This window comes from Plectrocnemia conspersa, unplaced genomic scaffold (assembly GCF_051122295.1).
Source record: "Plectrocnemia conspersa isolate PC_06_02 unplaced genomic scaffold, ASM5112229v1 ptg000012l, whole genome shotgun sequence".
NCBI classification, from domain to species: domain Eukaryota; kingdom Metazoa; phylum Arthropoda; class Insecta; order Trichoptera; family Polycentropodidae; genus Plectrocnemia; species Plectrocnemia conspersa.
Window position 1 is genome coordinate 12,151,688 of NW_028277176.1, and position 25,813 is coordinate 12,177,500.

The 25,813-nt window shown below is 28.4% G+C and overlaps 1 protein-coding gene across 3 annotated transcripts in view; it reads right to left on the reverse strand.

Annotated features, from left to right (window-relative positions):
* LOC148228231 (uncharacterized) overlaps positions 1 to 25,813 on the reverse strand; it is a 202,312-nt gene that overhangs the window by 90,295 nt on the left and 86,204 nt on the right. For 2 of the 3 annotated variants that reach the window (XM_088199557.1, XM_088199558.1), the window contains exon 3: positions 9,006 to 9,053. The exons of the other annotated variant lie outside the window; for it this stretch is intronic. The gene's annotated coding sequence lies outside the window, so the exon portion shown is untranslated. The remainder of the gene's footprint in view (positions 1 to 9,005; positions 9,054 to 25,813) is intronic. 3 annotated transcript variants of the gene reach the window in all.

Consider the following 25,813-nt stretch of genomic DNA (forward strand, 5'->3'; position numbering starts at 1 on the left):
ATCTTTATGAAATAGCTTTTACTTTTTAGTTATAAGCGTTTTATTTTTTTTTTCCATATTTGTATTGTTTGTGAATTAAACTTGCATGCAATACAGTGCCTTTTTCTATATCTAACATTGACAAACCCGTACTTTTTTTTACATTTAAGTTTGCTAAATACAAGGATGTTTTTGGCAATAGAAAAATGTGGCTCTGTGCTCAACTATTTTTTAATTTAAAAATATTTATTACTATAATTTTTAACCAAAAAACCTGTCATGATTTGTAATAAAGAAATACTTGTAGTAATATTATATTTATTTATTTAGGTTTTATATTTGCTGTCCTATATACATATGTATTTCTTTTTGTAAAGTCGAAAAATAGGGCAGTTATTACATAATTAAATAAATAAAATATTTTGCATAATACAATCTATATCGGTATTGCATAATTTGTTATTAGAATACTTAAAGTTATAGACAGACTTAAACGTAAACTCTTGAACTTATTTTTAAGTAATACGCGTCCCGTTCTCGGCTTATAGTATTATTAGAGTCGATGTAGAATTTTTATCAAAATATTCTAACGTCAATAACTTTATATAAAAATATAACAACATGTTTTTAAAACTCCTAAAGAGAATATTACCACGTTTGCTTCTTACAAGAGAGCATAATAACTCAGAATTCAGAAACAATTATCATAGTGTAAATAATGTGATGAAAATGTAAACAGTAGAAGCGCACAATCAATGTAAGTAAATATACATAACTACTAATTATTTCCTGCTCTGTTTGGAAAATCAACCTTGAAAACTTTATTATAATTATTCTTAGTAAATATATATGTATATCATAAATAACAAATTTAAAATATCATAATATTTTACATATCGAAATTTATTGAATTAAAATTTATATATTTAAGATACATTTATACAACGATATTATTCTTGTGTAAGCTTATATAATTAACAAAAAATTATAATCGCATCTAATAATTGGATTTAATTATTTATTACGCGGTTAAATGGTTTCATTGGGAACATCCATATGTTTTCAATACATATTCACAGAAGCAACCCTTTTCTAACGCATACAAAACCTTCAGTGAAAAACGGCCCTTTCCAAAAAGTGATATGCCATTATCGAACGGTTCGGGGTTAGATTAATCCAATAATTGTTCGAGCATCCCATTCAGTCCAGTGTATGTACATTTATGTGTGTGCCATCGATTCGCGGCAGAACGAGCTGTGCCCATTGTCCAAAACGTATTTATTCGTCGATGTAGTACGGCTTTGCTCTAAAATTAATGGTGCAAGGAAGGGTTCTGCGGTTAAGGGCCGAAGAAAATACATTTTCGATATATCATTTATGTATGAGAAGAGCTATTTCAGCGCGCTGTAAACACGCTCGCACAATCTGAAGTAAATCTGCCAAAATAGGATCAATAACAACAATTTCTGGCCCTGTTTATATGTAATAAAAATAGTATATTTTTAAATAGCTCTGTAATAATCACAATTGATTATATTCGATTCTTAAGAAGTCTCTATAAATAATAATTTTCGTGGAGACAGATAAAATACTCTCGCCTTATCGTTATATGTATAAGTATCTAATTTTATTTTATAAGGAAAATAGCAATATACAATTAATTAACCAATTACAATATCTGCTATTATTAGAGCGATGCATTGTTTCTAATATATATAAATGTTACTTAACGCTATTTTAGTTATATGTATATATGAAAATAATAATAAAAAATGTTGTACAATGTCAACAAAAATATTGCATAGTCCTAAACGATAAATAAACAATATTTTAACCAATTTAATTATAAAGTTTAATTAAATAAAATTAAGTTCAAACTTCATAATGTTAAAGTACTCACTTAAGGTAGGTTAACCACAAGTAGTCTCAATTACTCTCGGATAACGAGATCTGTGTATAGGCAAAAATAGTCGCGTCTAGAGAATTGTATAAGAAAGTCGCGATCGCATCTTGAACGCCGGGAGAGTTATTTATTCATGGAAAGTTTGAAATAGGATAAGCGTTTTACTCACACCTAACGTTTTCTTATACACCTAGGCTCATTATAAATATTCAAGGCATTGTCAACAATTTTGCTAAGAGGCGAATGCTCTTCAGAATCGTTCATATTTGATCATAATTCCCAGACCTCCATAATAGCATTACGTTACATTATACGTTTGAGGGAAATTGCTTCTATATTCAGACAAGATGTTGATGATATTTAAAAGGTAATGATCCAAAACAGATTCGTTTTAACAAAATTTTAATATAAACTGTATTTTTTAATTCTAAATAATCACAATATTACGTAATTGTATTTTAACATTTTTGTTAAAAAAATAAACTTCATAATTAAGCTAACTTAGTTAAATCTGTTTTAGTATTTAAACCTAATTTTGTTTTGTCTTTGTATAAAAAATAATATTGTAACTTGAAAATATTTTCCCTATTTCTTTTTTATTCAATTTTTGTTTAAACATTTCGTGTCCGCCCTATAGAGGCACTGGTTTTTGCGGAAGCCAAGAAACGTTGAGGCGCGAATTAAATTTTCGTGCGCTAAAGTGGTGACCCATCGACGTGATCTGGAATGTCGGTGGGTCACCACTATAGCACCCGCCCTCCAGGGAAGTGCTATTTTAACGGAAATCAGTAAAAAGTGAGGTGTGGATGCTCCAAGAATAATACGAGGGTAGTTATAGCGTCTCTCTGCTAAGATAGTGTCTTACGACTCTCTTTATTTGCATACTTTATAGTAAATATTTAATTCGATACACGTGTGTATAACGATAATAACATGTAAATAATTAAAAACATACAATTTAATTCGTTTGTAACATATGTCTATAATAATTTTATCTATGCAAATTGTGTAGTTAATTTGTTGGTTCAAACATACGTTAATATACATAAACTATACCTAGACATGGGTATACTAAAAAAATACTTACTTAATTGGCATGGATATTGAAAATAGGGTGTCCTAATTAAAAATAAATTCAGAAGAGAACGCAAAAACACATTGGAAATAGATCATCTGCCACAGAAATATTGTCGAAAAAACTAGAGTACTGATAAAATATAAAATCTGATTAAAAATAAAAAAAAACAATTAATGCAAATCTGCACAGAATATCTCAGAGAAACTGTAAACATGACAAGAACAAATTTATAAATAATATTTGAACCAAAGTTAAAGCGAACGAAAGTACAAAGCAAACAAATTATCTATTTAAAACAATTAAATTATTGTCTTACCCAAAATAAAGAATAATTTATAAAATTCATTGCTCAGAATTAAATAAAGCAGACTTATCTAAAGAATTCAGCACTCTAAATGAATTAAGCTTTGAATAAGATGTCTTACCTGCAGAGATTCATAAAGATATTAAAAAAAAACTAGAGATGAAAAAATTCCCAGGTGACGATGAATTTCCAGCAAAACTAATTATTTAATTTAGACACAATAGTATGGACATATTGTGTGATTTAACAAAATATGGAAAAGCGGGACATGGTAGACTGGATGGAATCCTATTTAGTCCCTTGCACAATATTGCACTTATATCCCATAACAATAAAAAAATATTATATGTTATAAAAAAATGACTGCATATTTATATAGGTTAACAAATATCAAAAAAACAAGCTAGCTTTGTTAAAGAAAAATAAACTAGAGAGCAAATACTCAATATTTAACAAATTATGGAAATATGTCGAGAAATTAAAAATTCATCAGCTGTTTGCTTTGTAGACAATACAAAATATTTTTTAGTTTTTAATATGAATTCCTTTGAGCTGTATTGTCAAATATAGGAGTTCCAACATACATTGTCTACATATTTCAAAACTTATACCACAGCAGTACAGCAGTGGTACGAGTGAACTCCTCGAAATAGAATAAGTTCAAAATTAGAAAAGGAATAAGACAAGGGTGCATTTTATTACCTGACCCATTTAATATTTACGGAGAATATATAAGTTTCGATCCTCACCAATAAGTGAAAAATTTTAGGGAAAATACTATTTTTATTTTGGATATCCTAATGAGAGAAATATGAAACGATTTGCAGATTATATAACTATTTGTTTAAAAATACGCAATTCTGTGCTGAAAAAATAAAATATCTTTTATTTATAAATGACAATAATGCTGCAATTTTTTACTCGGATATTTTATTAAATGCAGAATTTATCAAAATATATAAATTTGCTTTTTATCCCTATGCAAAGAATTTTTTCTCGAGAAAAACACCGAAAGAAGATTTTCATTTCTCGAGAAATTTGCCGATTTCTCAAGAATTTTTTTTGATAAAACTAGATTAATTAATGTATTACAATTGATGCATTTTTTATATAATTCTGAGAAAAGGAAGGTTTGTGCTAGATGTTTAATAATATGTACGATTTCTTAAAAGCTTTAAATATATGACAAATATATTCAATAGTCAAAATATGCTAATAACTGCAGCGATAATCATATATAAAGAAACCCACTTCATAGGAATTGACAGAATGTAAAAATGCATGGGTGCTTTATACAAGGTTGCAACATAATTTTTTAGTCCGTGAAAGTATTTTATTATTGGATTTCTTTTCATGCATAAATAAGGATTTTCCTTGCCCCAAATTTGATATTTCTGCTTATTAATAAAACCATCCAAATTAAAATGAGCTTTATCGCTAAAGATAATGTTTTTAACAAAATTGACATTCACTGTATGGTTTTCTATCACCCAATTAGCGAATTGTCTCCATTGCAAATGATCTTGTGGCTTGAGCTCCTGGATTAATTAAAGTTTTTAAGGGTGTAGGTAAAGGTCAACTAGTCTGCTTTATAAATCGTTAAAAACTTCCCAATTAATAATAATGTGTTTTATTTTAAAATTAAATCTGGCGTATCTAATAGGCTTTATGTACGAACTAGCTCGATTTAAATTAATTATCACGATGTTTATCAGTGAGATTAGAAACCGTATATGTAATGATTGATCTATATTATAGTTATATAATTATCACAAATTCTAATCTCGCAGACAGTAAGACAGTAAGTCAATCCCAGGTCTTTCAGGTCAATAGTCCGAGACCTATACCATTATTTTTAATGCTTATTTAATAATATTTCAATTCACAAATAATTATTTTAAGTGCATACTACAGATAAAATATTGTTCAATATAAACTTTTAATCGATTAAAGATTATTAAATGCTCATATTTTTAAATTTTATTGCATTCGTTTTAATGCACACTACAAATAAAATATTGATCAATCTAATTTACATATATTAAAATAAATATTTATGGATGGCAATTTTGCTCACTGTTTGACTACAGATAAATATATTTTTCATCTTTCGCACGTAGAGCTGGATAAATTTTAATCAGACATTTTTGATTATTTTTTTTACTATTTTATATTTTTAATTTTTATTAATTTAACAGTACTAAAGTATATATTTAATTTATGTTTTTATGTTTATTAACTTGATGTAAATTTAATTATTAAAAGCTATTGTATTTACGTAAAGAGCTAACTAGCGTCAAGTCCTGCTCATATATTTTCGAAATACATAAATAAATACTAAATCACATTTGGAGTTTATTAATTGGTCATAATTTCAGGAAAACGTAGTAATAATAAGAATAAAAAATCGTAACATAACTCCACCGGGTCTGGCTTGTTTCGAAACGATGGCAAATGATTGATTCATGAAGCCATAAAATAATATTTAGCGCCTTGGCCCGTGACGAATGGCCCCAATACGGGGTTTGTCCATGAAAATGGTCGCCACGGTGGATTTATTGTCTGACCGGACCTCGATTTGTACTGCAAATGAAAAATGAATTATTATTTATATCCATAGTTGGTGCGCGCGTTAGTCTCCATTGTGTGTTGCACAGTAGTTCTACGATATATTACGAGCTTTTCAGGAGGAAAATGCAGCGTGACGTTTATCACTGTACATATTGTATAAACAATGAAAACGTATCAATATAAAGGCAGTGACTAAAACAATATATTTATATATATTTATGCAGATTGACATGATTTAGAAATGACAATATCTTTGCATTGCTCCCTCTTTACTCCGTCATTAATTTCTTTCATTTTGACACATATTTAAACCCACTGGCAAACGCATTAAAAATACACAGATGTGATTTTTAAAATTGGCAAATTAGTAATAGATAGCCTGGTAATTAATTACCGTAGTAAACTCACCAGAAATTTTGAGTTATGTTAAAAATAAAATAAAAAACCTCTGCCAGACATATTGAATAACATTTTGATGAGAAATACAGCAAAAAATCACCTGATTAATATAATATTTCGATTGATTAAAAGTAAAGTGAAATAATCTTTTGGTAGTAAACTTATTTACGAGCAATTTGTTTTACGTAATATGATTCAACAACTCACAAATTTAACAGGCTAAATAAAAATATTTCTGCAAATTTTAACATGAAACGATCATTGGTGCAAGACATATTAAAAGAATTCGACACCTTTTGGTTAGTTGGCTTATCCTATAAATAATCTAAATATAAAGCCCCTGATTACAATATAAACAGAATACGCTCATACAGTAAATGTAAAAAAGCTATGTTATTTCGCTAAATAATGAATTTTTGATACTGTGTAAAATTCCATTCAGATTCCCTAGGGTAGTTTGTTTGGGCAGCTCCTTTTCAAAAAAATACTAACTTATCATTGTATGCTAAATCAGTTCTCACGGTCTAAAACCATTTGCAAAAAGGCTTCAAAAATCTAAATCAAACTTGAATAATTATTTTAATAAACGTAAGATTTAAATACATCAAGAAAAAACTGAGCAACAATTTTTTAGAATACGCAACTCTTAATAAAAATCTGTGTTTTTAGACTCTAAGCATATAGCCTAAATAGAGTGCTAAACTAAAGTCCAGATTTACCAGATTTATTTTTTATTTATTTTTAAAGATTTACCGCCATTGCGGCCCTATAACCTGCTATTTAGACAGGTAAAAATCAACACAAAAGTAGTAAAAATAATATATAATACATTTTATTAGATTTTTAATACTAACATATGTATAACAACTATGATTAACTTTTTCAACATTTCGGTATTTTTATGCGGTACCTTTATTTTAATTTAAAATAATGAATATCTAATTTTAATGGGCACGAATATATATGTTTATATTCATAAGCTCTCTTTATGTTTTATCCATTTTTTTAATAAATTCATATAAACATATATTTAAGTTTACAGCGACCACCTGAAAGTCCATCAGCGTACATGGGGATCTCCAAAGCAAAGTAGTTATAAAAGCAAAAAATTAATTTATAATTAATTTATTAGTTTTATAACCACCTGAAACATAATGTTTCTAGATTTTACATTTGCTTAAAATGTTTCACGGCCTTTCCAAAACTGTCTAGATAACAATTCGCAACCAGTGCAAAAGGTTGTCGTAAATAGCCATGACAGAAAAAAGTGGGCAATCACTCACTAAGCCTACCTTAGACTAGTAGACCATGTGAATAAAAACATATTTATTTTACCCAAATCAATAACTTTCGTTTTTGACTTGATTTTGAGAAGTTTATCGGGGCTCTTATTACTAATGCAATATACAATTATATTAATACATTTACATTGTATTATATATATATAATTCAATGTATTGTATATAATTCGTACTATGTCTGATAAAACGTAGCAATATACACCTCTGAATAATTTTTCTACGAAGTGTTGTAATATTTCACACAACATGCCAACGCTTTTACCACCAGCCCGAGCAAAATATTTTCGGTTTTCGAAGATTTGACGTCCAACTATGCATCACGTTATGACTGAGGCGGCCGCAAAGCCCGGCGCCATTAACCATGCGGTTTCAGCTGTTAAAATAAACCTTTTCGGTGGTCGCCGGTGCTGCGTCCCTCGCATACAAAATGCAAATTTGGCAGCCATTTTGTCGGCCCCCGGGTCGCTTTTAAACACAATCAGTGGCCCCCTGCCCCGCAGCAAACACTCGGCTATTTACAAATATTGCGAATTTGACAGACAATTTAATTGCAAAGAGGAGAAGAACATCTTGGGGCCCAAGGGCTGTGATTTGAATAAGTAGCAGGGCCGGCTTTACCACATCGATTTTGTACCGAGTAGCAGCGAAATTAAAATTAATAATTCCGTTTGATGGACGATGATTTTTTGGTTATTAATTTAATAGACCGCAGATGAGAAAATTATCTGTGTTAAAATATTCCGGGCAATGTTGATTTCGTTGAAATTTTTATGACGAATTAAAGTTTTGATCAGTTATATACTTTCTCACTTTATTCTGCTTATTTAAGATGAAAAAAATATAAAACCCCTAACAAGGACTGTCTGTCTCATAAAGCCTGTATGCAATGTCTGATGCAATTCGAACGTTAATATTTGATATTTGACGTCGATATGTGATTAATATTTGATATTTGACGTCAATAACATCTTACAGTTTACGGCTTCCATCAGGTGATTCTAACGGATTAAATCGGCATCGACCCATACATTCGTAACTCAAGTGCAAAAAGGCGGCGTCCGGACCACCCTGGTGTCAAATAACTTATAACCGTAATCCACCAATCCATAAACGTCAAAGGAGCACAAAAGTGTATGAAACCCATGGATACGGTGTCAAAGTTTGAATATGCCTTTTAAGAATTCCCAAAAAGGAGGAGGAGTAGAGGTAATATTTCTTAGATTAAATTTAGATACGCCTTTGATTTTTTTTATGGGGAATGCAAACAGAAGCCCTATCTTTGTTGATCTTTTTCGGAGTTATCTCATTAAAAATAATGAAGCTAAATCAAAATGTGTGCGTTATATGTTTTTTATCCATAATACAATACAATTGAAAAAAAACATAGCCTAGCCCCTCATTTTAAATTTGATAAATATTGTTTTAAAACATATAAAATATTAACAAAAAAATAAAATATTATTTACTTACAGGTTAAAGAACAGATATTTTTCAATTTAGATGATATGTTGCCATTTTCTGTAATAAATATAAGAATATGTTAAACATTTAAATGTAACAAGTAAATAATTAATTTTTCATCTTATGTATGTTAATTTATTAAAAATCTGACTATAGTGTCTTGACAGGTTTTCCCAATGTTTTAAAATATCCTTTATACAAAATAGTTTGCTTAAATATTTTTCAAAGCAGCATTTATATACTACATTTGTATACATATACTCTAATATATAAAATGAATATGGCTTGTTAAATTATAAAAATATATATTAAAAAAATGATTGCCTAAAAGGCATCATCATACATAAATTGTTCCAGCTTCTCTTTGCTATCGTCGAAATCATTCATGGGTTTTACAAATACGCTGAATATCTATGTGGTTTAAAATAAAATTACGACTCTCTTTGGCATTCTTAAAGTCACAGCAGAAATGCGCCGAACATCTAAGGATTGTCGACACCACCACCAAAAATTGCTTTCATTAAATACACGCTACAATAATAATGTAAAAAATGTTATACCAACGTTCTTAGTAAAAGGCATTAGTATACAAATACAAAGAGATATTATAAATCTTCTTAACTAACAATCCCGGATCTAAAACAATAGGGTTATATTCGAGAACGCTACGAACTAGCGCATCGTACAGAACGTAAATCACCAAGCAATTTTTAAAGTGACACGCGCTCCGCATAATGAAATCGAGCATCCTTATTGTCTTATTGCAAACTTTCTCGATGTGCATAAATAAAAATTATTCCAGCTCGAACGTCAATCCCAAGTCATTGATGAAAGTATTTATACATAATTTAATCCCACTAAATTAAAAAAAATCAGCTAGGCAACTCTTTCAGGTCATCAGCATGAAATAAATATTTTTTGGATTATTTAGTCTTTTTTATCCTTTATTGGTTTCAAAATATGTGGTTTAATTCGTGGTTGTTTCGAATTCTCTAAGCACTGAATTTTCCACTGCGCCAAATAAGCACCACAGCATATTTAATTTATAATTCAGAATTTAAATTCATGGATCTATACATAACCTAATAATTCTTTATCATTAGTTCTTAGATTTAGTTCATCATTGCATCATTGCAGATTATTTTCTAAATTTCAACTGAACTATCGTTCGAATATAAAACTAAGGATTACACATAATACACATAATACACTAACTACGAATGACAAATGACGGATTTTTAACTGATATAAGTTCTCTGGGAATTATTACTGTTATTTATTTAATCTTTCGTTTTAATCTTACAGGTGTAAGTCCAATGCGTTACAACGGATCTGCACCAACTTAGTAAGTCAATCAGATACAATTTATTTATATATTAAAATTAAGACCATCGTTACCTGGCAGGTTAACAATGGTCTTAATTTAACAATAAATTAAGAACAATAAATTAAAAAAACAGTGTGTTTGGACAGAGTGAGAATACAAGTAAGGCATTTCAAGTGATGTTTCAATTTTTTATAGTTATTTTAGAGGGAGTAGAAAAAAGCTTTGTAACTGCTAAAGAAATAATTTCAGAAGCTTTCGGTTTTTTCTTATAAAAATTATTATATTTTCATTTTACTAAGTGATTTTTTTAAAAATATAACTATACAAGTGTATATAGTTATACGTTTCAAGCAAATTCCTTTTCTGTTGACGGACAATGCAAGTTTTTCTTGTATACGTCTAAGAAAGTCGTTCTTGCATTACAATCTTTAAATTCCGCCCGATACTTAAATGCATTGTGAACACGCAAACAGGCCAACAATAAACATGCGCTTTTAGCGATAACTGCATAAGCTTATAGTCCTGTAAGTGCATTTTCTCAGTTACACGTTTTAAAAGCTGTTATATAATTTAAGTGGTCATATTCTTTTGTATCCCATAATTTTCATACACTTAAGCGTATGTACATTGTATATATACAATATACAAATATTATTCTACTTATGACGGAGACTTAAAAAATATATGTTTTTGATGATGCTTTGTAAATTCGGTAAACCTAATTAAATATATTGCTAGAAAACTATTCAATGGCAGTGAGTGTTGATATACACTGAACATAGAACTGACATTTATGTGGTTATTTAATACCAAAAATTGCATCACATAAATAGGACTGTTATGTGAAATTACATTCGAGTATTAATTACGCAATTAAGAGTTCAGCGTAATACCGTGACCAGAAATTAGCATATTTATATCATCTAAATTACGAATTTCCATTATATCGCGGACGAGTTAAGCGCCCGTAATATAATTAAATGGAAAACGTAACAATAAACTTGATACGTGAACGTGTTTTTATTTTCATATATTATCCACGAAGGATCATAGCGATTACGTATGATATCACATACAAGCAAAATTAACGTTCGCACTCGCAACATTTATGGTACGATATCAAACATTTTTTTTTTTAGTGCTTATGAAAAAATCGTAATAATGACCGTAATTAGCCGACGCTTTAGATTGATATTCGGAATAAATTCGCAATTGATAGGCGCCGTGCGTTCGCCATCGTTCTTTTGAAAAAACAGGATGTATAATAAAAAAAAAACATAGCAGCAATTAGCTGATGAAATATAACCCTCCGAGGGAAACCCGGCTATTATTGGACTCTTCTCGTATTCTGTGCGTTATGTGAATATTATATATGAAATAATATCATTAATTCAGAATACGAAAAAAATCTATAGCAAAGATTAATTTGCTTAAAGCAGTGTTTCTTATTATTTTTAATTTAAATAAAGATTAATACAATAACAAATTAAATAAATATATTAAAATATTGTTTACAACATGAATTACACAAGTTTATGAATCAATATTAGATAGGCGCAGACTTCCACTAAAAACCCTGTTTTGTATATGTATGTATATTATTGCTATTATACTAATACATTCAGTGCTTCGTTGACTAATTCTGGCTTTTCAGTTATTAATTTTAACCTAAAAGCACCCAAGGAATCGGTGCTTTTGTTAAAATCTCGTCGCTTTGAATTTTAAATGAGTTACTCTTAGAATATAGGTCTTACGGGAATATATCGAATAAATATAATTTAGCAGGGTGAAAAAAAATAATTGTTTATTTAAGGTCGGGATAGATGAACTTTATTGTCTTTCATATATTAATTTACAATTAAATTATGGTAAATTTTTAGCTAATTTGATAATAATATGATTGCGCCATTGTGTAGATGTATACAAGATTTTAATTTATGCTTGAAGAATTTTGATACCAAGGGTGATATTTTCGGTCAAAAAAATTTAATCTTATTTTGTAATGATAAAACTGGCCAAAGCACTTTTCCGCGCGTAAAATAAATTTTGCAACCAATTTTATGTACCAACCATTCTAATTTTAGATCGTGACTCATATGTAAAAAAAATACATTTTACTAATTTAATTAGGTATTTGATACGCAATTTTCTTATCTTTATTTTAAAACAAAAAAAAAAACTGAAAATAAACTACACATATAATGAATAAATAACGTTGAAGCAAGTGCCTTGCCTATGCCAACCAATACGAGCCATAAAGCAAAATAATAAAAGGTATAAACATCTAAGAAAAATTTCGTAGAATGGATAAAAATACGTAGAATGCAATATTGCTGCCTTGCAAATTGTTTAAATTTTAATAATAGTTTAAAACATTACAAATCTTTTAGTATTTTTCTGTTTTATTAATATTTAATTAAGTTGCAAACCTATTTTAAAACAATAATTTGTTTAGTTTAATTATTCTCAAGCTAAGTTTAAAATCTAATCTTAAATGATATATAATATTTAGTTTTATCGTTGTTTCAAATCTAACTTTGAATAATATATAAAATGTTTTCTTTTGGAAATATTTAGCTGAGTTGTAAACTTGATTTCAAATGAATTGAAAAAGCTAAGTAGTTTTTTATAGATTGAATCATTTTGACTATTATTAAAAATCTTAAATATTCTTTTATATAGTGCGTAAATTTACGCAGTAACGGTTACAGTAAAAAATGCACTAGGATCAACCGCATATCTTTCGGACGCGTATGTGCGACCTTATCCCATTTATATTGTAAATCTTACATTTATTTAGTGGTCTTAATGCTTATTTTGAACTAAAAAAATTAAAAATAGATTCATAAAAATCAGAACGAAGCAAAAATAATATTAAAAACCTAAAAAGTTAATGGTCCGGTATTCGCACATTCGCTAGCTTTGGTACCTCACGACAGTGAGGTACCGAAGACACATGATTTTAACAATTCACTAGTTAGATAATATAAAGAACCTGCAATAATTAACAAATTATTTTAGAGTTCTAATATAAGTGAAATTGTCCAAAAATATAGCCGATTGCCATTTTGTTTAAATATAGGCTCATGGAAAACTGTGCCACCTAAAAATTAGCATACAACTCCGGCCATAAAATAGAGAACGAGCAGACGCTTCGAACCGCGTATTTATATTTATGCTTGGTCGTTTTGGTACGAGACGAAAATAAAATTATGCAGATGTAGTGGAGTATAAAGTGGCAAAGGAGATATCTCTCTCTTCTCTCAATGATGCAGGCGCTTCTCCTTTTAGTTTTTAGTGCATTATTTGTTATATACATATATCGAGAAGAAAGAGAAATAGCGTTGCTGCTTTAACGAGCTTTATATTTCCAAAGGATTCTGCATGCAAAAATAATGTTAAAATCTATTTATAATTAAAATGAAATACATTCAATTTTGGGTTGTTATATTCCAAAACCTGATTCAATGTATTGTAGTTTTCATTAAAAACAACCTTTTAAAACAAATCAAATCAGACAACTTAATATATCAAAATATTGGTCTAATATGTTGTAAAAAGTAAATATTAGTAATAAAAATCAAGTAAAATGATACAATATAAATTGACTATGAATGGAACCAAAATTGTTTTATTACAAGATTTTTATCCAATGTTTTTTCTACTAGAATAAAAACGAAATGTTAATAAAAAGCAATTAGTTCCACAGACAAGCTATTACTTATACAAAAACATATCACACTTTTATATATATAAACTGTATTTTAAACAAAATAATCGTATTACTAAACTGTAAGCCGAACAACATTGTTTCAAAGTGAAAATTTTTCACTCTCGCAATTCGCTACAAAATCGTTTTTCATTGTCCGATTCGAGCAGATTTTAATACATATCTCCCATTTGAGTGCGAGCGCATAAAACCAGCTTTAAAAGCACATTTTCGAATCTTTACACTACTTTAAATTTAAACTAAACTATGTAGGTCCTATATGTAAAGATACTAAGTTGGATGAATTTACAATTTATATCATTTATGTTGTGTTTTGTAATTTGTTTTAGTATTATTTGCTGTTAACACTAAAAAAAACGCTTTATTTTGTAGCACACAAAAACGCTACTTGTTTAAAATAAGTTTAAAAAGAATTTCAGAGGTTTCATTATTATTTTTATTTTTTCTAAAAATATTTTTTGTACTTCAATATTCACTTACGTATTTTATAATATATAAACATTTTTTTTATTAAACATTTACTTTAATAAATATGTGGTTAATGTATTGAATTTTGCAATTCTAATTCATTAGCAAATTAGGAGTCGACGTGACCCGTCAGAATAGCCAAAGACAAAAGAGCTCTGACAAAACAGTCAGGGATCGAATCTAGGACTCTGGCACTGTGCTAATTTTCAATGTTTACTGCATTGTCTGCATAGCAAATAGTTTATGTAACTTGTTCATAAATATATTATTATAATATTAATTTATAAATATATTATTTACGTAAAATAAATTTATTGGTATGTGATAAATATCTAGCGAAAACACGAGCAGAATATGTCTGCTGAGTCTGTATTTGTTTTTTGTTGTCCCATAAATATTAAACGGAAACAAATTTACTCAGCGGACAATATTCATATGAGAGAGCTCACCATAACGTGGTACAAACGTTTTCTTTGCGTTATGCGAAAGAGTACACATGTTTTACGAGAGCGCTGACAATTCTCCCCTCTCTGCTACAAATAAATTATAATACATAGTATAATACAATAATATCTAAGGCGATTTTTATGAACAAAGATGAGACCATTTCGGCCGAAATAAATGGAGATAATAAAACAAACCGCAAAAAGCTCGTGGCGAACAAAGCGAACGAAATAATTAATCATTGGCATAAAACGGAAATACGGGGGCTAATGGAACAATTGTTATGCTTAACTGTTAGTAGGGAAAAATATATGTATAGTTTATAAACTTTGCGAATGAAACAAGAGCGATAATGCTTGTTTGAATTAATATTGTATTAAATCATTGGCGTGTGTATGTACACTATGCAATAAATTATATGGTACATAATTGTAATATGATATATTTGTGTGCGATACAAATGATTGTCATTAACGCAGTAAATAAGGAAAACGGACTTATTTCGCAAAATATCGTTCAAATAACTATCTACCATCACTAGCATATTCCCGCAGGCGATTTTGTATACACAAATACCTCAGAGTTGCCGAAGGAACTTATGAATATTTCCCGGTGGAATGTTCGAATCTTTTAGACAATGTACTATGTTGTCAAGTTTCCGCGATACTGTTATAATATTGAATTTTAATATATATGGCGAAAAACAGAGAAGAGAAAGTGATTTATATATTCAATAATTTTATATTTAAATGTTACTGAACATATTATAAGTAAATCATGAAAAACGTCTCATAAAAGTATTCAAAACGTCACAGTCCACAATAATTGATGACAAATAAAAAAACACCTATCAACTTATTGTATCCAATTAATATTTATATATTTTTAATATACCTTATATTTGAATTTATATAGAATACACGTAAAAGTCCGTTTCTCATACATCCCACATTTATTCACAAGCCGCCACAGAATTAATTAACTTCCTCGTTTTATTCCGTGACTGAGTGATTTATATTCTCCAGCCATTCTGAGCGCAAAAAATCTTTCAATATTTTTAAATGTAAAAATAACTACATTCGTAAATGTACTAGTATATCTCTGAGATTCAGTTGGAAAAGGACAATTCACCTGTTCAGTAGGATTCTATCTCGTGAAATGATCTAAATCAAACGGGTGACAGCTAAAATGTTAAAATGGATTTCGGCTTAAAAAATTATACAATAAATTTTAAATTTTGAACTACAAATATATATTTTTATTGCTGACAAAAAGGGCTTAAATTAAGTATTAATTAGTTTAAATTATTTACTAGATTAAAATATATTAATTTTTATTTTCAAATATTACACGTTTAATTATAAAAAATAACTAAACACCGTGGTTTACATCCAGATCCCTCAAACCTAATATTTTTTTATTATTGCATTACAATATGTATCTTTAAAAAATAAACAAAAACTATTTTGAATGAATAATAGGTAATAAAACGATAACATTATAACAAGTAGTATTATTACTAATAAAAAATTGCAAGGAAGTGTGGAAAGGCTCATTACATATAATATTTAACCAGCAAAAATTTACCATTGTCAAGCAAATAATAACAGATGATTGTTGTGTGAGAGGCATACTATTTATATGCACCTCGCATCTAAAGGGTTAAGCCGGTAAGAATTTAGCAACCTTGCATTTGTCAATTCACATTCAATATGTCTGTGAATGTAATGTATCTTTGTGTGTAAAGGCAATGAACTCTTATCTAATCTCTGAGAGTTTAACGTCACGTATAGCCCATCCAAGATGTCAACGCTCATCATCGTTGTATTGGAAATAAAGGTGCGTGTACGCATAAATGCATACATATACAGTTTTCCGATAATTTGTTTACACCGATATGAGAACGTTACCAATACTAAATCAGTGCTGTTTTAGGAGTAGGGTAGCCATACGTTGCAAATTAAATTTAAAATTATAATGGGTTATATTTTGAATATGAATTATTGTCAAGTTGTGCAATTTTGTACTATTTTGTAATCAATAAAAAAAATTCTGTAATATTTAATTGGTATTTTTATTGAATATTATGTATATTAAAAAGATATTTAACCTAGAGAATGATTCCAAAATCATATTTTTGAGGTAAATATGTATATAAATAAACAAAATAAGTAAGAAATTAAAATTTAATTAAAAAAGGAAGAATTATTCGAACATGTAAATTCACATGGCCACCTTATTCTATTTCTCACTAATGCTGTGTCGATAAGCGTTCACATATTGGATGGAAAGTACTTGGTCGGCATAACAATAGCAATAAGTGGTTTATAAAGACTAATGGCGTTTTGTTTATTGCGCTTTTAACGCGTATATTGTCAATAAAATATTTATGGCTGCCGATTGTCGCCACACTATAAATTTAATTGTATTTTTTATAATATGATTTTCACTATGAATTAAGCTGTAGCTGCTGGTAAAAATGTATATTATTTTTTTAAGAAATCCAAACATGAGATGTAAGACGTTAAAATAAATTAACATATTGGTACGTGTATTAATGTAAGTAGAAAACACGAAAAACATTTTATCCAAAATTGTTGGTATAAAATATGTACAAAGACATAGAAAAATATTATTTATGTATAATAAACAGGGTAATGTTTGATATTCTGAGAAAATTTCTCTCGATTTGAAAATTATATTACTCAATTCATAAAATCTTCAGTGCGAAATTTTATTATTTTCCTTAATATATTTTTTATGTAATATCTAATATATTTTATATAGGAAGTTTATAAAATGGCTATATATAATGTAGTAATTATATTTATTAAAAAAAAGAATATAAATTATATTTTTATCATTAATATATAATTGCCATTTTTATAGGATAAAAAGACTAATAGCAATAAAAAAAAATAATCAGTAACAAAGCTCATTGTTGACTAACATGTTATCAATTAAAATTGAGCTATTTAAAAATAAATTAATCTATAAAAAAATATAATAATAAATATATTATTTAAGAAATATTCTGTGTACAAAAAGCCTATGGAATGGCTGTAGCTCTTTTAATTTATTTATTAAATGCTAATATGTACATAGCATTGAGACATGTGTGTATATTATATTTTTACATATGTATTGAATTACGTTAAGGATACGGTTCTGGAATACGTTCTGTAAATTAAATTTGCGGGCTGGGTATAGGGAATGGGAGGGAGAGTTTTACGTTAAACGCGCCTGATCTGTCCTTCACATTCACCTAAAATATTTGTTTCGTTTTCACGTAAATATTTTTTTTTACACAGATAATATAACCCGATTAATATTTGGTTATGGTAATGGTTACAAAAGAGGTACATTTAAAATCGCTGAGAGAGCTAAGGATTGTTGATCTGACTTTTTACAATAAAAAAAAATTGCCAATGTTCTTATTAATATTTTGTTCACATTCACCTAAACCTTATTTTTCATTCTATATGTGATATTACAACACGTTAATACAGTTAAAACAACGTATAATATCACGCGTTAGCATAAAATTCTAATGTGTGTTATTACTCTAACGTGTGTGTATGTAAACATGAAACAAAATTGTTTAGACTTATGAAACAAACGGAATTCATAAATTAATTTTACTCACTGTTAGTATTGCGAAACTTAAAGCGTTATAACCACACAATTGCTAAAGTTTGCTAAACCAAGCCGACGTAACATTCTTACGAGTTTCGATTAAAATATTAGAAGCATTCTAGTAATTGACATTCAATTGCTAAATACCGAGTGGAACAAAGGACAAGATTTGCCAGGGCTATGTAATGAAGTGTAAATGCTATATTAAAATATTAATTATATTGAAATATGGATCATTCTAAAATGGCATATTTTGTTTGTTACTTAATTCGTGACTCATGACTGTAATAATTATTAATTATCTAGTTCTATTTCATACAGATTTATTTTAATTTCGATATAAGAAATAGTCAGGATTATTAATTATCTATATATCAAAAATGACACGTGATTTTATTTATAAAATATTAAAATTCAAAGCCGAGATAATCTCATACACAAAGGTCTTATCTATGTTTTTATGTAATAATAAAATTTGCTTTAACCATTGTTTCGTATTTAATATAATTAATAATACTGATTAATAAATGTACGTTCATGAATTAAAATGCAGTGAAATTATAATAAAATAAATATTTTATGTCATTGAAAATGAAAATAAATATAATATTTGTAGACAATCATTTCATTACATTTTTAAATTGAATACAAAACTGCATAGAATAAAGAGAACTTGCTGCTATTACGGTGCTAATACCAATATTTACCAAAACATTAAAATATGCAATATATAGAAATATAATTGAACTAGTAATAACATGTTTTTTATAAAAAAAATAAGATTAAGGATAAAAATATATTAAATATAAAACTGCATAAAAATAATAAAACATACTAAAATAATACTATATAAAACCAGATTTAACCTAATTTTAAGTAGCAATATATATTTCTTTAAAGACAATTACTTAATTTTCAGTAGCTCATGGTTCTTAATTAGGTATCATATGAGTTAGATATATCTGAAATAAGTAATTCTTTATATATTTTATACTACTGTAAAAAAGTGTATTATTAATATTATTGTTATATTTTTGGTGATAGTAATTCTCTTGTATAAGTATTTACCCCAAAGCAATACTATCACTGTAATAATACATCTTTTAGACGCCTTAAGGCGTCAATAATAAAAGAGTTTTACATAAAGCAAAAAAGTCTAAAAAAATATCAAACAATAATAAAAAATAATTCGTGTTACAGATACGAAATTATCTTGCGATAACAATAAAAGGGTATCCCTTTGAAAATAAAATTAGGCTTACAAATAACAATACAAAAAAAGCGTTTGAAATAATTGTATTTAAACCTTATATTAAGAATATTAATTCATTCTTATTCAATCAAAAAAGAAAATAAGTTGAAATGCGAAAAGATAAAATATAAACAATATACATTTTTTCACAACTCTCAATAAAATAGAAATTAAGAATGAGAAAAAAATTATGATATGATTGAACAAGTACAACTAAATTAGTAAAAAATTAAAAATTAGAAAACAATCCAAATGTTTGAAGAATATAAATGAACTTCAACTAAAGAAATTAATTATTTATCGATCGGCGGCAAAAACAAGCCGATGTACGAATTTCCTTCGTCTTAATCAGATTTTTCAGAGAAATTCGGCGATATATTTATCAAACTATGTTATCATTGCGGTAAGACTCTTAATTCTGATGCCTTTCCTAGAGCGGTCATTAAGCTACGACGTAAAAGTTACCGATACGCCGACGTTGATGAGCGAGTCCCTTAAGCGGATGGTAACGAAACATTATTATTGTCGTCTTATCATGTTAATTAAATTAAAAAGTATGATTTGTTTTTACAAAACCTGATACCAAAATTCTACCCTTAATCTAAACTTAACACTAAAGACACCAGAAAAATCCTATTCCATTCACAAAAAATATTTTTACTCGTTCCGTGGATACATGATTTAAAAACGCATTTAACCATAATGATATACGAGCAGCTCGCGATTTTATCCGCGATATGAAGTCGTTTACCAGCCAAATCAGCTAGAATGAGGTAGAATTCGCAATCGTCTCATCCGATTTTCGGTCTCCATTCAATTAAACCTCGTCCGACCCTGGTTGAACAAAAAATAAAAAGAGCAGCGTCGATAAAAGCGTATTCGACGCGAACATAATATATATTTTTTTACCCGAACGACATTTTAATGGAAAATCCCGCGGCGGGAATTAAGCGTTTTCCCTTTTTAAACGTTTCCCCGCCGTTCGTTTCCTTCTACGGTTAATCTCGTTTTTCGCGCGCGAAAAACCGCGTGAAGAATAACCGAGGGGAAAAGTTCGATTTATCCGACGGCCGGTTAACGAGCAACGTGTGTGTTGGATTTGTTGCGAATAATTTATATTTGACTTCGTTTCGTGTGGAAATTGCGAAAATGTCTAAATTATAAAAGCGGCACAAACATTTATCTACTATGCAAATTGAGGCATAGTATAGAATTGTATTTAGGGATTGTTAATATGAACTTTAAATAGATAAATTTGATGTCACTACATAAGAATGATATTATTTTTCCACCTTATATGATTATTAGTATTTTGTTCATTTTAATTTTTTTTATAATATCTAATAATTAAAAAAAAATATGCTAAATATTTTTTTTGATTCTGATTCCTGGCCTTTAAATCATAAATTAAAAATAAAATTCTTTTTGACTCTGAGATGTATTATATTTCATATTTCCAAGTGTTCTATTTTAGGATTAATTTCATCCCTGTTGACTCAAAATATGTTAATATAATTTTTTATGATATTATTAATTATATATTTGTGTTACAATATTTATTACAAGTGTTTAATTTTGTTTTTTTAAGTTATTCAGTTAAACGAACCTTTACTATAAAACATAAAATAAAAATCTATTTGTCTGTCTGTTACAAGAACTCCTTTCAAACGTGATACTTGCACATGTCATTTTGGCTGCTATTTCTAGGTCAACTGTGCTATTTATAACTTTAAACTTTTAAGTTAAAGCGTATTATTAAGCGGTAAGTAAAATCATTGATTAATTTGTTTTAAAAATATCATTCCAAAAATCAAAAAGTAGATGACAAACAATTTAAAATACTATATCATCACAATAAGTTGATTATCATACTGATAAATATCGTAATACTTATTTAAAATTGATCTTGGTCGTGCATATATGGTACAGAAATACCAAAGAATTTCCTGAAAAATATCGGCTAGCTTTGTTACAAATTTAATCCGTAACAAAGTTAGCCGATATTGTTACGTTATATAAATACATCCATATTAAATGCTGTTTTTTACATTAAAATATAAATACTCCTAAAATAACTATTTAAAATATATTAAGAGATTACAGAAAAGGCATTTTAGCGGCTGTACAAAAAAAAGAAAAAAATTAGCTTAATAGGGATTAAATAAAAACGGGATCTATTGCGAACGGCACAAATAACGAAAGTATGTGGGCGATTTTAAATGCAACTTAAAACGCGTTTTATAGAAACTGTTCTGATGAGATCAAGTAGTGTAACTGCCAAATATATAAGTATTTGATCAACAGCTACAAATAAAAATAATATCATATTATTTCAGATAAAAACAGAGATTGTAGTTTAGGTTAAAATCACCCAGATTATTTAATGAATCTTTTTTGAGTAAGATAGTTATTATTCCTTCATTTCTCCAAACGCATAAGTCCTAACACTGCCTTTAAAAAAGCACTTGTATAATATTCAGGTCAGAATAGTATTCGTTAAGTCTAAACTGATAACCCAGAAGGCAGCTTATTTATATAAATGCAATTTTTTTAAAACAAGCCCAGCTGCAAAGTGATATTATAATACATAATAATTTATAATTTTTTATTTAGATGTCACTGATTTCCAGATTATAAATCTAGTGAGTAAAACTTGTTTGAAAATATTTAATATATCTGATTGACACACTCAGATGTATCATGTTATAACGCATTGGACTTACGTCACGTTACAACAGAAAAAATATTAAAAAATAACTTCAAATATATTTTTATTCTACATCGAAACGATTCATTTGCTTTTTGATTTTAAATACACAAAATCTTAGTCTTAAACTATAATCCAGTGCAGCTTACGCTGAATTGACACGCATGACACTTTTCAGATCTGACGATCAAAACAAAATCAGCTGCTTTGATCGATAGATCTGGTCCAGTTAATCAATTACATTAAATCTACAAGAATTAAACTTTCTCCTTGAGTTAACTTGAATTGAATTGTAAAAATTGTCATATTTTAACAATTGTAATTTAAAAAATCAAAATTACTAGATTCAATTTTAAATTTTTTCTTAGTTATTTTAGTTTTCCTTTTTAGCTAAAAAAATATATTACAAAGTGCTGATAAATTAAAAACAAAAATTGTATGACTGTTTAAATTTTGCAACCTACTATTTTACTGTTGTGATTAAATTTTAATTTAAATTAAACAACCTTTTGATTTTACGTAATTTTACATATGATTTTTACAAAATATATTGAACAGCAGTAATCGCTAGGGTGCAGATCATTAAACTACTCAGACGGTTTGTTTTTCAAAATGTGTTTAGGTAACCTAACTTTGTTCTTACATAATCATACAAAATGTATTTGACAAGATCAGTGAGACAGGTGTTAGTTCTCATTTTATTTTTAATAAATTAATAAAAAGTAAACGTTTGTCTGTGGCGTAATATTTAATAGTTTATAAATTTCTATTCTACAAATAAAGTTCTAGAGTGAGCAATAATGACAATTCTAAAGCATTAATTGAGGAAAACGCTTATTTTTCGAAATTAACTATTGGATTTGCTGTATCGTACGCTGGCTAAAACACATTTTTGCTTAATCATTTCGGTCTGTTTCATCTGATTCTAACGGAGGTTCAAATTAAGTATTTGACTGAGTTTGCCCAGGGGATTGCCACACCGTTCATACCCGGAAAAGAGCCTTTTTTGATATACATGGAAACTCTTTTATCGTCATTTATTTTAATTTTACATTAGCTGTAGAAATTGCGCAGTTGTCTCAAGCTATTTTTCAGTTTTCTAGCAGTTATGTTTTTGCTCGCTATCGCTAGGTCATCTGCATATTGCACGATTTGACAGTTATGTGACGTCGGAATATCGTAAATGATTAATGAAAACATATGGGGGCCGAATATGCTGTCTTGCAAGACTTCCATTATAATTTTCTTTGGAGTAAAGTTTTCTCTCTGATTACGACTGTGAAGGTTCTGTCACACAGGTAATTGTCAATTATACGGATCATTAAAAGCGGGCGTTAGCATTTAGGAGTTTATACAATTAACCGTCATGCCAGAAAGTGGCAAAAACCATTTCCAAAAGAGCCACACTGGTGTCTTTACGAATTTTAACTTTGAGACGAATTTAGCAACATGAGTGAGGCCTGAATGGACGAATCTTAAATTAAATTGTTATATTGATTTTAGAAAGCAGCTTATTTTTTTAATGAGATGCTTAAATATTTTACTCTAATTTAATAGTAAGATGATATGATATTTTATTGTTGTAATTGTGCATTATCATCTAACTTATGTCCTATTCCATTCATTTTTAGTTATTTATAAAATAATTACAGTTTAACCTTACACGCTTTTAAATATTTAAATACTACTTGTAAAACAAGCGTGCCAATAAAACACAGTAAAAGTTTAAGATACAATGGATATATTCAAATTTTTTTGTTCCAGAAATCGTGTATCTCATTTTTTAGTTTTCCAAAAAATTCCATTTCCTTTAGAGACGTATTTGATCATTACACTCCGGAGACGTTTATTCCCGGAGTATACCGAGAATAAAGTCAGATTTTCGCGAACCACTGTTTTGCCGGAGACGTTTCATGGAATGGGTTCTGTGGGGTTCGTATAAAATATTTCATATGGCAAAGGGCACTAAATCAGCCGTTACTTTCCACAAAGTCAGATTCGCCGACAATACTTTATACAGGTGAAAATGGAGGCTTTCCCCGGTCCTGTCTGAGCGCCCACTGACCCAACTTCTAAAACGGTCGCCTTGATATATTTACGACCTGGCCATCAATTTAACCATGAGGAAAACACGGACAAACATTCTACTTGTTTGATTTATTCCCGTTTCCTAGTGGCCTCCGTATTAAATCGGCCCAGTCCGCCTCACTTCCACGTATTATTATTATTATTATATTGTATCATGTAGTGTAATACCGATACATAATTCATAACTTGTTTAGAAGGATAAGCGACCTATAAATAATTTGTCCGGTGGCATATTTATATTATGTATGGCTTCGAAATTTTAGATTTTGCTCAGGTAAGGTCGGGGTCAAGGTGTCTATGAATATTTTCACAATCCCCTGAACGAAGAATATTCATATCTTGTTTAGTTTATCTATTGAAATTTGGTAATAAATTATCCTGATTTTACAATATGTATTTAATTAATATATGTATATATATATACGGTAACGGTCAATGAATAGTTTCCACATTCAAAATCTACATTTTTTTGTAGTACGATTTTATAAATTAATTGTATAATAAAATCGTGTTTGTGATATGATTAAGTTATTAAACTTGAAAAAACTTCAACACATTTTGAAATAAACAAATTATTGAAGTTTTTCGGAATCAGTGATATTTGAGAAAATTAAGTAGTGTAATAAAATTTTTATTTACCGTAAAACTAGTTTATAATTACAAAAACTGAAACTCACAATATATTTAATATTATATAAGCTACTAATAAAGCAAAATTTTATATTTAGTTCGTTTTCTTTTTTTCGTAATACTCTCATGAATTCTTATATGAATAGATTCGATCAATATTTTAAAATATTATTCTGAAATTTCTTCGTACCATACTTTTTCTAAAGTTTCTATAAATTCCCATTTCGACGAAGGTTATTTTTTTATATTATTGCTCCCATTATAGCCCCCGAGTTTCCGATGGGGTTTAAGTCGGGGCTGTTATCTGACCATTCTAAGGTCGAAATGGCATTTTGTGCGATAAATTTCTTCACCTGAATTTATGAAGGCAAAATATTTTTTTTTAATGTTATCTGTGATACATGCTAATAGGAAAAAATAAAATTTACAATTTCAGCACGGTGGCATGGTGCAAATTGGTCCTGGTGCATTTTAATAGTTGAAAATAAATTTTAAAATATTTTATTTTTATTTTTCGGTATTCACTTTCTAATCT